Source organism: Cupressus sempervirens, chromosome 1 (assembly GCF_028749045.1).
Source record: "Cupressus sempervirens isolate cs-2001-9-10 chromosome 1, ASM2874904v1, whole genome shotgun sequence".
Lineage (NCBI taxonomy): Eukaryota > Viridiplantae > Streptophyta > Pinopsida > Cupressales > Cupressaceae > Cupressus > Cupressus sempervirens.
The window spans coordinates 580,358,053-580,372,104 of NC_143118.1; positions in this window are offsets into that span (position 1 = coordinate 580,358,053).

The window sequence follows — 14,052 nt, forward strand, 5'->3', positions numbered from 1 at the left end:
TGACACTTGGTTGGTCCCAATCTATGAGTTATGGATGGGCGAGTGGTAGGTCAATGAGATGGATGGATAGTTCTTTGAGAACAAAGTCTTCAAGGGAGATTTGGTCTGGGATATCATCGTAGGCTCTCTTTTCAACTTCCTCAGGAATGTCTTCAATTTTGAAAAGGTCATGGTGAATGTTAGCAAAAACGTGACCATCCGTATTGGTGCCCCCAGTTGTGGGTATGCCAAAGCCAAGACCTGACTTTGATTCCCACTTGTGTGCATCGATGGGGCACTGCATGCCTCTTTCTTCTAGTCCTAGACCACCACCTTGATAGTTCCATTTTTCAGTGATGAGCTTATGTTCTTGGGGATACTTCTGGCTAAAGTGATCAAGGCGTGCTTGATTTCTTTGAGGTGCATCCTTATGTAACCAATTGTTGATATCTGGAGTGAGCTCATCATGAAGAGGGATTTTCGAGGATAAAAAGGTTGTTGGGCCAAACTGTTTGTATCGAGGAGGTGGAATCTCCTTAGCTTTGTGATATGTCAGTCATCCATGGACATGTGGATCAAGTGGGAGTGCCCTGACAGCAAATGCATCTAACAGACTATACTCTCCACAGCTTTTGTTATTGATCTTCACGGTTGACAGGGTGGAGGCGAGGATGGTTTCTGGGTCATTATAAGTGTGGGATGAACTGGCAATGGATGTGCCAATATCAATTCCATGGAAATGGTTTGTATATGAAGCTTCAACCGCATTGCAATAAGCAAAGGGTTCCAGGTCGGCATGGATGGTTACCTCAGTGCCTTGATGTGGAAATTTGACGCACTGATGGTAAGTGGATGGAATGGCTTTCATGGCATGAATCCATGGGGGACCAAGGAGGATGTTAAATGGTAGGTTTAGATCAATAACATGGCAAAGTGTCTCTTGGATGACTGGCCCAACCTTGATTGGTAGCAAAATAGTTCCTTCTGTGGTTCTTTCCAAGTTTTCATAAGCTTTGATGGTGATAACCTCACTGATGATATCTACCTCAGTATACCCAGCTTGTTTTATAAATTTTAGGGTGCAAATATTCAAGGCTGATCCATTATCTATCATTACTCTTTTCACGGAAAAATTGGATACCATGATGGCTATGCGAAGCAGAATGGTGTGATCTGGCTCGACCACGGGTATGTCGGTGGGTTTGAATGATAGGGCGCATGAGGAGGATAGGTGTCCAACGAGATTATGAAAATTAGTAGTGTTGATATCTGAAGGGACACGGGAGTATATGAGAGCACTATCAAGGATGTTTTTGTACACAAGACTAGTGCGGAGAAGGTCTAAAATGGAGATTTGTGCTAGCATGTTCCCAAGGTGTTCCAAGATATTGTACTAGCTTTTTGATGGAGCTGATGGTGCTGGTGAAACTGGTGGGCTTGTGATGTTAAATCGTGCTCTTTGAGTGGTGACTGCACACTCATTGTTTGGTCCTTGGATATTGATAACATTGACAGAAGGCTCTTTCTCGGATATACAACCTATAAGGCTACCATAGTCTATATAGGATGAAGTGTGGTCATTGTTCTTCCTATGCTATTGGTTTGGCTAGCGGTTGTTGGTGTTGTTGTTGTTGGCTTGGATAGGTGCTTTTCCAAGATTTTGGTTGTTGTGTGGAGGAAAAGCATTTTGATAGATTTGTAAGCCTACATTGGGAGAGGTTCAGGCACCAACGGTGATTTCTTTCCGATCAATGAGCTCCTGCACATAATCCTTCAGTTTCATGCATCTGAGGGTAGTGTGACCTTTTACCCTATGAAAATTTTAGTACTCATTATCTTTGTACCATGCAGCTTTAGATTGGCTTGGGTTGATTTGCTAGGTAGGAGGAAATTTGATGAGGTTTTCCTTGACTAATTTCTCAAAAATGACATGCAATGGCTCACCAAGGGGTGTATAGTTTCTAGGTGTAGGTTGGAATCTGGGCTTTTGTCTTGCAGCTACATTGATGGCATTAGCTTGATTGCTAGACTCATTAAAGTTGGGTCTTGGATTGTGGTTTTGATATCTTTGGTGGTTCTACTATTGGTAGTTGATAGCTTGTTGATTGTTTGGTTGATATGGTGGGTTGGATTGGTTTTGAGAAGGACCAACAATATTCACATGTCTGGTGTCAGTGACGCCATCTATTGCAACGTGCTTGTTTTTGTTCCAATACCTAGACTTGTCATTGGAATGTGATTAATTTTGGTTGGCTTCCTTGTAAATCTTGACCACACCATCTTTAATGAGTCCTTGCTCAAGGATCATTCCTTTCTCTTTGATGTCTTTGTAGGTCTGCAAACAGTTCATGGTCATGTGGTGAGCCAAGCTGGGATGGGCATTATCAATAAACATTTTCACCAAATGGTGCTCTGGCAAGGTACAAGATATGCGGGTGGTAAGGGTTTGCCATCTTTGTAGATATTTGGAAAGGCTTTCTCCACCTTTTTGCTTAGTGTGGACAAGATCAACTACTGATAGCTCTGTTTCAACAAGATGGGCATATTGGGCTACAAATGCCTCAGACAATTCAGCAAAAATTTTAATTGTACCATAGGGGATTCTATAAAACCATTCCAGAGCTGGTCCAGCCAAGCTTTTGGGAAAGAGATGCAAGAGGAAGACATCATCGTATGCCACTTCTTGGCAGTGCATGTAAAATTCTTTGATATGTGTGACAGGGTCTCCTTTTCCTCTGAATTTGTCAAATTTGGGTGTCTCAAAATGCTTGGGAAATGTTGTCATGGTAATGGCTCTGTCAAATGGGTAAGGACACACATTCTCAAACTTGAAGGTTTTTGGATCATTTCCCTCTTGGATGTTCTTCAAAGCTATTTTCATGGCTTCCCATTCTAAATTAATGGGTGACATCTAGGGTGCCCCCAATGTAGGAGTGCCCTGAGGTAGGTATGTGCTAGATGGGCCAATGGAATATGGATGGCTTTGAGGTATGGGCTGGTAGGGATTGTACATGGCTTGGGAAACTGAATGGTGGATGATGGGTTGCTAAGGTGGAGGTGGCGCATATTGTTGCATATGTTGCGAGGCTTGCTGCTGATATTGGATTTGAGGTTAGGATTGAGGAACATAAGCTGGCTATGGGATAAATGGATTGCTTTGTGGAGGTAAGGTTTAATATGGGTGTGAAGCTTGGGGAAAGGATCAGGGAGCTTATGGAACTTGACTTTGGATTTGAGGAGTTTGACCAATATATGTGAGATGTGCCCCTATTTGGGAAGGTGTCTGCATGGCAAAAGAGGCCAAGTAATTGGTGGTTGGTGGTGGTGGATTTCCTCCTAGAAGTGGCATAGAAAAATAGTTGGTAATAGGAGGTAATGGATAGGTTGGTGGTGGAGGTGGTGGGAATTGAAAGCTTGGGAATGGAACTAATGGGGTTTGATAGGTTGGTGGCTGGATTTGAAAGCTTGGTAAAGTGGTGGCAGGAGCTTGGGTCACTTGAGAGCTGGGCAGAACATTGGTAGTAGCTTGTGGGGTGTGATAGCTTTATGGAGTGAAGGTAGTAGCTTGTGGATTTGTGGCTGATGGCACTCAGCTCCAAGGACCTAGTGGAAATGATGGAATTGTATTCTAAGCAAAGGTAAATAGGCTAGGGTTGATAAAAGGTTGATTACTTGGCCCCATGGGTGGCATCCCAGTTGTATATTGTTGCGGTTGGCCAAAGATGCTAGCACTGATTTGGGAGATGGGTGGATTTGGAAGGCTGGGTTGGGGGGCAGCAGTAGCAATAGTGAAGGGAGTGAATGATGAGGTGTTTTGGGGTAATGGGGTTTGGGATAAAGTGGTATGGACCAATGGTGGAGTGGTGGTGGCTGGATTGGCTTGTGGAAGGGAGATTTCAACTTGAATCGAGGCTGGTATGTTTGGGTCTGTTGGATCATATGGGGTGGGTTGAGGCTCTTCTTTTGGCACATATTGAGGATAATTCGAATCATAAGAGCTTATAGGTGGTGGGAGTTGCTCAAACAAGGGGTGAGATGGATCTAATAAGGGGGGAGGTCTTCCAAAGTCGAAGGCTCCAATGTTGTCCCTTCTAAAGTTAGCCATGATTGTTTCCTTGTTTTTGTCTATAATGGCTTTCACCAATACTGCATTTCCTAGTTGGTTCATGAAAGCTTCAATGTCAGTAGGTGATGGTATAGCATTCTCTGGGCTGAAGGATGGTTGAGTAATCAAGGGGAGTGATGTTGTTGGATCCAAATGATAGGGCTCCATTGTTTCCTTCTTCTTCTTGCCTAAGCGAGTGACGGGTGGCATGAAAATGCAGAATGTTTCCTTGGGATGAGATGCAACAATGCTGATGGAGGCAAAAGAGGAAGGCTTTTCTATGCAAATGATTTCTTAGGTTGAGGCAAAGTTGTATGACAAAACCTAAGGAGGATTGGGTTAAGGATTCTAACTTCAAAGATATGTTGCCAAATTATGAAAGATCTACTTTCCTATGTGCAAGCTTGGTGGTGATTGTGTCAACTTAAGGATAGACTGATGATCCTTTAGGAAGAACATGAGATTGACCACTTGCAGATCCCAACCTTTAGCTCAAGGTGATGAGGGATAACAAGTGACAAAGCTAAATTACCCTAGACAAAGCTCTATCAAAGGGATAACCTGGGTGAGATTGGTGGATTTGGAAGATGTTAGGAATGACAAACTTTTGGCAAGGTGACAACAATTTTGAAAGCTTGGATGTGAGGTTTTGATTGCTAGCTAGATGGTTTGGTTCTAAATGAGATGAATGAGCTAAAATTTTTTAAGTGGATGACTAAGGATGGCTAGCTTACCTACAAAGATGACTCTAATGCAAAAGTGAAGCTTATGCAAGAAGATGTGGAGAAACAAGGGGGTCTAATCATAGAAATCATGCCTAGTTGGTAAGGCATAAGCATTGTTAACTCCTGGATGTTGGTTAAATTGGATGGTGCAATCTAACCAGGCATCTTGAAGGGCTTCATCAGCAGCTTTGTCCTCTACTTTTTGGAGTTTGGCAATTTGAGGGCTTGGTGTTAGTTCCTTTCTCTTGGCTAAAAGTTCTTGGTATGCCTGAGATGGCTTGAGTTTGACTTTGTGAAACTTCTGTTTGGGTTTGGGTTGCTCTGACATCAATTCCTGAATCTGCTTAGCTTTGAGAGATCTTGGTTATTTTTCTTCAACTTGTTCAACTTCTGGAATAGGCAGTGACTATGCTAAGTGTGCCCTAAGCTAGGATTGACCAAGTTTGGCAAACATGCATTCAATAAGTAAAAGACCAAGCAATAGATAGAAACAACCAGATAGAAGTTTTGATTCCCAAAATGTGATACTTGCACCAAGGAGTGTGTATGTTTTACAAATGTTTTGATCAGTCACTTCAAACACATTAACATCTTAGATGGTTGTCTACAAGGCTGACAGTTGGTTTAGCTAGGGAGTCCTTGATATACCCAAGGTACGTGAGGCCCAAATCTGTAGATGAAGCCAAAAAGATGTTACACAACCGAGAGGAGCGATAACCCACTTCTCCTCTTTCACTTCTCAAGGGTATAAAGTTCCTTGAGGCTTAGCCCGAGTGAAAAAATCTTGATCTCAAGAGAGGTGTCTTTCGATTCACCTCCTGATCTTTATACTCTGCCGGAATGTTTGAGTTGAGGTCATCCCAAGGGGTGATGAAATCCCCAAGCAGGCCTCCTAAAAAGAGAAACAAGGTTTTGGATCCTAATCTTATGCACCCAAGATGGCCTCGAAAGATGACAAGGGGAGAGAAGACTTGGATGACCTTGGGCTAAAAAACATGCTTGTTCCTTTTCCAACTGACTCTTACGTGTGTTGATCTAGACTTTGCAAGCACTCATGTTTAAGAGACAATGTTCAATTCTAACTTTGAAATGTGCCAACAAAGAAAAATCGATCGAAGAATGAATACAATAAGAAGAGTTAGGGTCAACAAAAAAGTAAACTCGTGCGCCCGGAGGCCCTCCACGTCAAGTATCGATTAATTTCTTTTAAAGCATTCAAGAGTTGGTGTGATTTTGTTTTAAGCCCAAAACAAAGATGTGTGAAACTCGATTGTTAAGCACGTGCTCAGAGGCCCTCCACGTCAATAGTTGTTCAATTTTAGTGCCCAAACTTGAAGTGTGATCAATTTAATCTAGAGTTTTGGTTATTTAAGAATTTTGATAAAGTTAAAGCAAACGTTCAAAGACCAAGTGAGTGAGTTAGATTGTGGAACATTTAACACCTTTTTCAAGTAGACCCATCCCTATAAATGGCGTTGAGATTGCAACCAATGGTTGAATTGATGGGTGATTAGAAAAGAGGTGAGTCCAAGGAACTACTTAAATTGAATTGCAAATTTGTATTTAACTTAACGAAGTTTCTTAAATTTCCAAAAATTAAACTTTGCCTAAATTGCATGTGGAAAAGAGATTTGTTTTGTTCAATTTTAAAAGCTCCAAATGAAGTGTTTGATATTGCAATGGTTAATTGACCTTTTGCATTCAAGATTGGATTTTTTGTTTTAATCATGCATTCATAAAAATAAAAATAAAACTTGATTTTAATCCATGGCACTCAAGAGTGATTTTAGCAACATGCATTCAAAGACAAGTGATTAAACATTCAAGTTTTTTTTCTTTGAGCATTCAAGATTGAGATTTTCTGTGTTGTTTTAAGAACTTTGAAGTGCTTTGTTTTAACCTTAGATCATTCAAGATTGTTTTTGGACTCAAAAGTGAAAATGACTCTTTGGACTTTGCTTTTCATTCAAGATTTTGTGTTCTAGTTTGCATGTTTCAAGCCCAAAAATGATATTCCTAGATTGTTTTGATGCATGAAAAACTTAAGAAACATTCAAGATTTTGCAACAAGACATTTGTTTGGAACAAATAACAAAGCTTTTAGGATAATTTTGGCAACCATTTAAGACTCTTAGTTTTCATGAGATTTTTAAAAGAACTTTAAAATATTTGAAAATGAGGTTCATTTTATCCTTGATTGATGCTTTGAGTTTGATTTAGATTTTAGTGTGCACTTAGTGTTGATTTTGAACCTTTTGAAATGGAAACTTGAAGTTCTTTTTAAATTCTCAAAAATGAAGTGTTCCTAACTTTGCATGAATGCATCTAAAACTTTGATGTTGCAAGGATGCAAATGATTGGATTGGTTTAGTTTCACTTGTTAAAAGGCTTTTTTTTTTGTTTGCAAATTTTTAGTTTTTAATGGATTTAAGTATGATTTAGGGGTTCATTTTAAGCACTAAAAAGAAGTGTGTATGATTTTTCTTCCTTAAAAAAAAAATGGCCAAGATCTCCCACAAGAAGAAGAAGAAGAAGTAGATGAAATAAGAAGAATATAGACAAGAAGAGGAAGAAGAATTCCAAGTGCTTTGTCCACCTATTAGCTTGAAAAATCTGCAAACACTATGAGATAGACTATGAGTTCCTTTGTCTTCTTCATGCTCATGTGGACCTACAAAATCAATTTATACAATGCTACCAATCACAAAAACAAGCAAAATTAGCCAAAATTAGCAAATGACATACAAAACTTGACTAAAAAAGCTAATGAAGATGACCCATGCGGGGTCCCACCGGGCGTGCCAAAATGTATATGAGCAATGTTAGTATGCTAATAGAAACCAAATTTAAATAAAGCTTCTACAAACTAAACAAAATTCATAAACTTCAAGATAGACTAAGATGAGCTCTCAATTAAGAATATGAGCCATTAATGGGCTCTCTCAATAAGAAGCTCTCTTGTTGAGTGACTTTGTCTAAATAGATAGGATGTATGCTCAAGATTATGCTTCAAAAAGGGTTTCAAATGGAGTTGGAATTTGGGTGTGAGTGTATGGTTTTGATGTAAAATGGCTTCTTAAAATGGCATTATGACTTTACTTCATGGATTGTGTTGTTATGCAAAGGGGAAGGATCTAATTTATAGGCAAGAGGCTTGAGGGCTAAGATGCAAGGATGGGAAAAAGCTCATGGAGGGCTCAGATTGCATGAGAGGAGAGCACATGGATTATGCTTTCTTACAGCTAATCAGGGAGTGACACATGTCAGAGGGTGAGAGGATGGAAGAAATGGGAAGGATGAGTCAACAAAGGGGGCTCAAGGGATAAAATCTTCATAAAGATCCTCATAATGGCTTGTAAGAGCAATAAAAGGGCTTGGAAGAGTCATTTATGGCCTAGTGGGCTTTATAAAGTTTTATGGTTGGGATATTTTGAAGGAGATGAGAGGAATTTCGAGTTGGGCTTGATTAGAAAGGTTTTAAGCTTGCTTAGGATTGTGTAAATGATTAGAGGATGGATTAGGATGGTTTAGGATTAGCTTAGGGATAGGCAAGTGGATGGCATTTAATGAAGGTGGGTGAAGGAGGAGATATTTGTTAACTTTGGCTTGGGTTAGTAAGTCTTAACCCCTGTTTAGAGAATGCGACAAGGTTAGGAGGGGATTAGGATTAGGTTTAAAGACATCTTCTAGAAGAGTCTAGACTTTGGATGAGGATAAAGACTTTCTAGAATAGTCTAGAACTTCCTAGGATGAGGATGAAGACTTTCTAGAAGAGTCTAGAACTTCTTAGGATGAGGATAAATTAAATTTTTAGGAAATAAATAAAGTTTTATTTATTTCAAGGGTTTGGGTTGAGGAGATATATATTAAAACTTTTTTAATAAACATGAGGATTAATATTTAATCTTAATTAAATATTTTAAGTTGGGATTAAGGGTAGGAAATGATGGGATTAGCCTTTAATCAAAATTAAAGAAGGATTAGAAGATTTTGGAAGAGGTTAGTGGTCTTAAGGAAATTGGCCAAGTTTTGGGCAAAAAATAAATTTTTTATTTATTTTGGGCTTTTTGGTCAATTTATTAATTAAATAATTAATAAATAAGAAAATAATGTTTAAATAAGATTTAAACATTTTTGGGAGGGATTCCTTAATTAAATATTGTTAATTAAGATAAAGGGATTTAATGGCATAAAAATAAATTAATTAATTAATAAATGATGATGTCATCAAAAAATTTTCAAAAAATAAAAATACTTTATTTTCTAAAGGTTTTTAGGTGTCTACAATAACTAGTTATTTAAAGACATCTAAGGGATTAGAATTTGTTTTTGTGGTAATTGATTCACCACCACCCCACCCCCTCAGTTACTCCGTCTATAATTCCAAAAATTGGTATCAAAGCTTTTGGTGCTTGTAGGAAAACATTTCAAAGATCTAAGCTAAAGATTAGGATGTCTTACAAGAGGGAAATTCCAAGATTTAACAGGGACAATTTCTCAGTATAGCAGGGATTGATGAGACTTCATCTAGCTTCTATTGGAGATACAGGACTGAAATATCTGGATGAAGCATATATAGAACCTACTTGTACATTATCTGTCAATGATATTGCTGAAAAGAAGATTCACAACAACATGATGATAGATATTGCATCTGCCCTAAGTTAAGAAAAATTTGATGATACCAAGGATTGTAAAACTAATTTGCAATGTGGAACAAGCTAAAGGAAATCTATGGAGGAGATGATAATGTGAGAAGAGCCAAAGTAGAAATTTTAAGAGGTCAATTTGATTAGATGAGGATGAGAGAGGATGAAAACATAGCAAAATATGTTGAAAGAGTTAAAGCAAGTGTTAGTGCAATCAAAGCATCTAGAGGAGATATCAATGAGGAAATAGTTATAAGTAAAGTTCTTAGAACACTACTTTCCATTTATGCAATCAGATTTTTTGCAATTCAAGAAAGAAGATGTGAAGCAAATCACAAGATAAATTTAGAGGCCATAGTTGGAAGACTGACTGCATTCGAGCTAGATAACTATGATAGTTATGTTCTAGCTACCAAGATTATTGAATCAACATTTGAAGCCAAGATTTCACTCAAGGAGAAAGGCAAGAAGATAAAGAATCCTTAGCTAGATAGTGAAGAAGAATCAAAATAGAGTTCTAATAGTGATCTTGAGGTGGTTGAAGCTTTGCTAGCAAGGAAATATTCAAGAGGCAAAGGAAAATACAAAGGTAAGGTTCCTCTAATCTATTTTTCTTGTGAAGAAATTGGACATATTGCTACTAGGTGCCCAAATAAGTAGAACAAGGATGAGAAGAAAAGTCACAAGTGTAATGGCAAGAAAGACTTCAAATCATTTAAGGAAAAAGGTAAGAAAACATGTTTTATGGCTAAGGATTCTAATGATTTTGATGATGAAGAACAAGATGAAATTGTTTACATTGTTGTAAAGGATGAATCTAATAATGATGAGGAAATAGAACTTATTTTTCATGTGAGAAAAAATGATACATGGATTATAGATAGTGGTTGTTCTCATTACATGACTAGTGATAAAATTAAGTTTGAACATTGTGAAGACTATGATGGTGGTAGTGTAAGGTTTGGTAATAATTAACCTTGTTGCGTAAAAGGAAAAGGAAGAATCTCACTAACCAAAGAACTTGTATGTGATAATGCATATTGGGTAGAAGGACTAAAACAAAATCTATTGAGTGTGGCATAACTACTCAATAATGGATTCAAAGTGGAATTCATGCATGGAAAAGCAAGACTGTTGGATGGCAAAGGAAAGCTTATTGGATCGGGCACTCAAACAAAAAGTAACTTGTTTTATCTTGAACTTGGTGAATGCTCATGTTTTATTGCTCAAGTTAAAGAAAGTTGGTTATGGCATAGGAGGTTGTGTCATGTGAACTTTGATAACTTGGTGAAAATAAGTAAATTTAGGAAAGTAAGAGGCATTCCTAACATAAAGAAACTTAAGGTTGGTCTATGCAAGAATGGTCAAATTGGTAAGATGGGAAAGATTGGCTTTAAAAGTAAGAACTATCAGTCTGAAGAAGTTTTAGAAATTGTGCATACTGATCTGTGTGGACCTATTGGAATTGAAAGTTATACTTGTGAAAGGTTCTTCATTCTTTTTGTTCATGATTACTCAAGAATGATGATTGTCATGTACCTAAGAGAGAAATCAGAAGCATTTCAAAAGTTCAAATGGTATTTGGATAGAGTAGAGAAGGAAACAGGCAAAAGACTGAAATGCTTGAGGTCAGACAGAGGTGGTGAATTCATTTACATGAGTTTGATAAATTTTGCATTGAAAGGAGAATCAAAAGGCAGGTTTTAGCACCTGGAACTCCTGAACAAAATGGAATAGCTAAAAGAAGGAACAGATCTATCATGGACTATGCAAGAACCTTAATGATTGAAAAGAGCATTTCTATCAAATACTAGATGGAAGCTATCAGCACTGCAATTCATACCTTGAACTGAGTATAGTTGAAGAAGGACTCATTCAAAAACCCCTATGAGTTATGGTATGGCTACAAACCTAATGTAAGTTACCTAAAAGTATTTGGAAGCAAAATGTTACATTTTGAAAGAATCTAGAAAAGGTAAATTTGATGTGAAGGGTGATCAAAGAATATTTTTGAGATATTCTTGCAAGAGCAAAGCATATAGATGTTTGAATTTGTCTACTCACAAAGTCATAGAAAGTGCACATGTGAAAGTTGATGAGTTTGCAGAAAGAACTGAAGAAGAAACCAAAAGGAAACCAGAAGACTACAGGAGATTTGTTTTCATTGAACCTAATACAATGCTAGGTACACCTATTAATCAGAAATCTTCTACTCTAGAATCTTCTGTAACTGAGTTGTGGGAAGTTCAAACTGAGCTAATGCCTATCGAGTTGCAAGGACTCGAGTTACAAATAGAAGCTACCTAATCAACAGCTACTGAGCTCGAGCAACCTGAACCAAAAGTTGAAACACAAGAAGAGAACAATTCAAGTCATTCAAAAGGCAAGGAGCCTATGCTAGAAAAGTATGTCAAGAGACATCATGCACCAAATTAGATTATTGGAGATAAATTTGAAGGAACTATGACAAGAAGTAAGTTAAAAGGTACTTGTCTACTTGTTGATTTTGAACCTAGAAGTGTCAAAGATGCACTAAAAAATGAAAGTTGGATTGAGGAAATGAATTAAGAGATAGAGAAAATAGAAAAAAACAAAACATGGACTCTTGTACCTAGGCCTAAAGACAAAAATGTGATTGAAACTAAGTGGGTATTCAGAAACAAGTTAAATGAAGATGGTAAGGTATCAAGAAACAAAGCTAGACTAATATGCAAAGGATACTCTCAAGAAGAAGGAATAGACTATGGAGAAACTTTTGCTCCCGTTGCAATATTGGAAGGTGTCAGAACCTTGCTTGCATATGCTACATACAAAGGATTCAAATTTTATTAGATGGATGTCAAGTCAGCATTTCTCAATGGTATACTAGATGAAGAGGTTTACATTGAATAGCCTAAAAGTTTTGTTGATCCAGACAAGAGGGGCATAGTTTGCAAATTACATAAAGCATTGTATGGTCTAAAACAAGCCCCTAGAGCATGGTATGAGAGATTACATAACTATCTTATTCAGATTGGTTTTCAAAGAACTAATGATAATAACAGCTTGTATATCAAGGAAGGACCAGATAATAAGATTGTTTTGGCAAAAATATTTGTAAATGATAATCTGTTCACAAGAAGTGATGATCTTTACAAAGAATTTTTAGAACAAATAAATAAGGAATTTGAAATGTCAATGTTTGGTGAGATCAAATTCTTTATTGATCTTCAAATTCAATAGAATAAAAATGGCATCTACATCACTCAATCTAAATACATCAAGGAGATAGTGAAAAATTTTGGTATGGAAGACTACAAACTAGTTGGGACTCCAATGTGTACTTGATTGAAACTTACCAAGGATGATGAATCAAAGGAAGTGGATCAGACATTGTATAGATCTATGATTGGAAAGTTGCAGTATGTAGTGCATACAAGACCAGACATTGCCCTTGCAGTTGGTATTGTAGCAAGATTTTCAGAAAAACTAAAAGAAAATCACACGATGGCAATCAAAAGAATCATGAGATATTTGAAAGGCACTGAAGATTATGGACTATGGTATAAACTTGGAGGAAATCTAGATTTAAAAGTGTTTACTGATGTAGATTGGGTAGAAAATATTGATGATAGAAAGACTACAAGTGGAGGAGCTTTCTTTCTTGGAAAAAGGTTGGTTTCTTGGACAAGTTAAAAGTAAAATTGTACATCCTAGTCCATAGCAGAGGCAGAATATGTTGCAGTAGTAGTAAACTATTCAAACATTGTTTGGTTTAAAAAATTGTTGGAAGGCATGAAGGTAGAAAGTAAAGAACCAATTTTCATGTTTTGTGACAATACAAGTGCAATTAATGTATCCAAAGATCTAGTGATGCATTCAAAAACTAAGCATATTGCTATAAAGTATCACTTTGTCAGAGAATTGGTGCAAGATAAGGAGATCAGATTGGAATATATCCATACAAAGGAAGAAATTTCTAACATATTCACAAAGTCTTTACCTAAGGATGCATTCTTGTATCTAAGAGGTAATTTAGGGGTCATTCCCCTATCTGAAGCTCACTAAAATACAGTTTTAGTGATGCATCAACAAGAACAAAATTGAAGATCTATCAGTTGTTGTAGCAAAGTAATGAAGACATTGCATATTAATTAGTGCTTAAGGTACATCAAATTTTATTTGAGTTGTGTTGTCTTTGGCATGTGTTGTCAAAGAGGGAGAGTTTACTATCATATCTTTCTAAAATTTGCAAGAAAAAGAGAGTTTATGCAAGAGGGAGAGATTACTATGAAAGAGGGATATTTATGTATTTGGGAGTTTTGTGGAATAAAATGTAAGAGGGAGAAGCATTCCATCAAAGAAGATTTGTTTTCAAATTTCATTTTTCTATGACATGTTGTGTTGCCATCAATGCCCAAGAGGGAGATTATTGGATACAATTATTCAATTGTGTGTTGTCTTTGATGTTACACAAATGTCATATCAGTTACCAGTCAATGTTTACCAAGAATTCTCAAACTTTACCTTGTGCAAAAAGTTGTTACCGAGCTTTCAAGGTTAGCAAAGGAAATTTAGTGTTTACCAAGCTTACTTAGTCATCAAAGGAAAATAT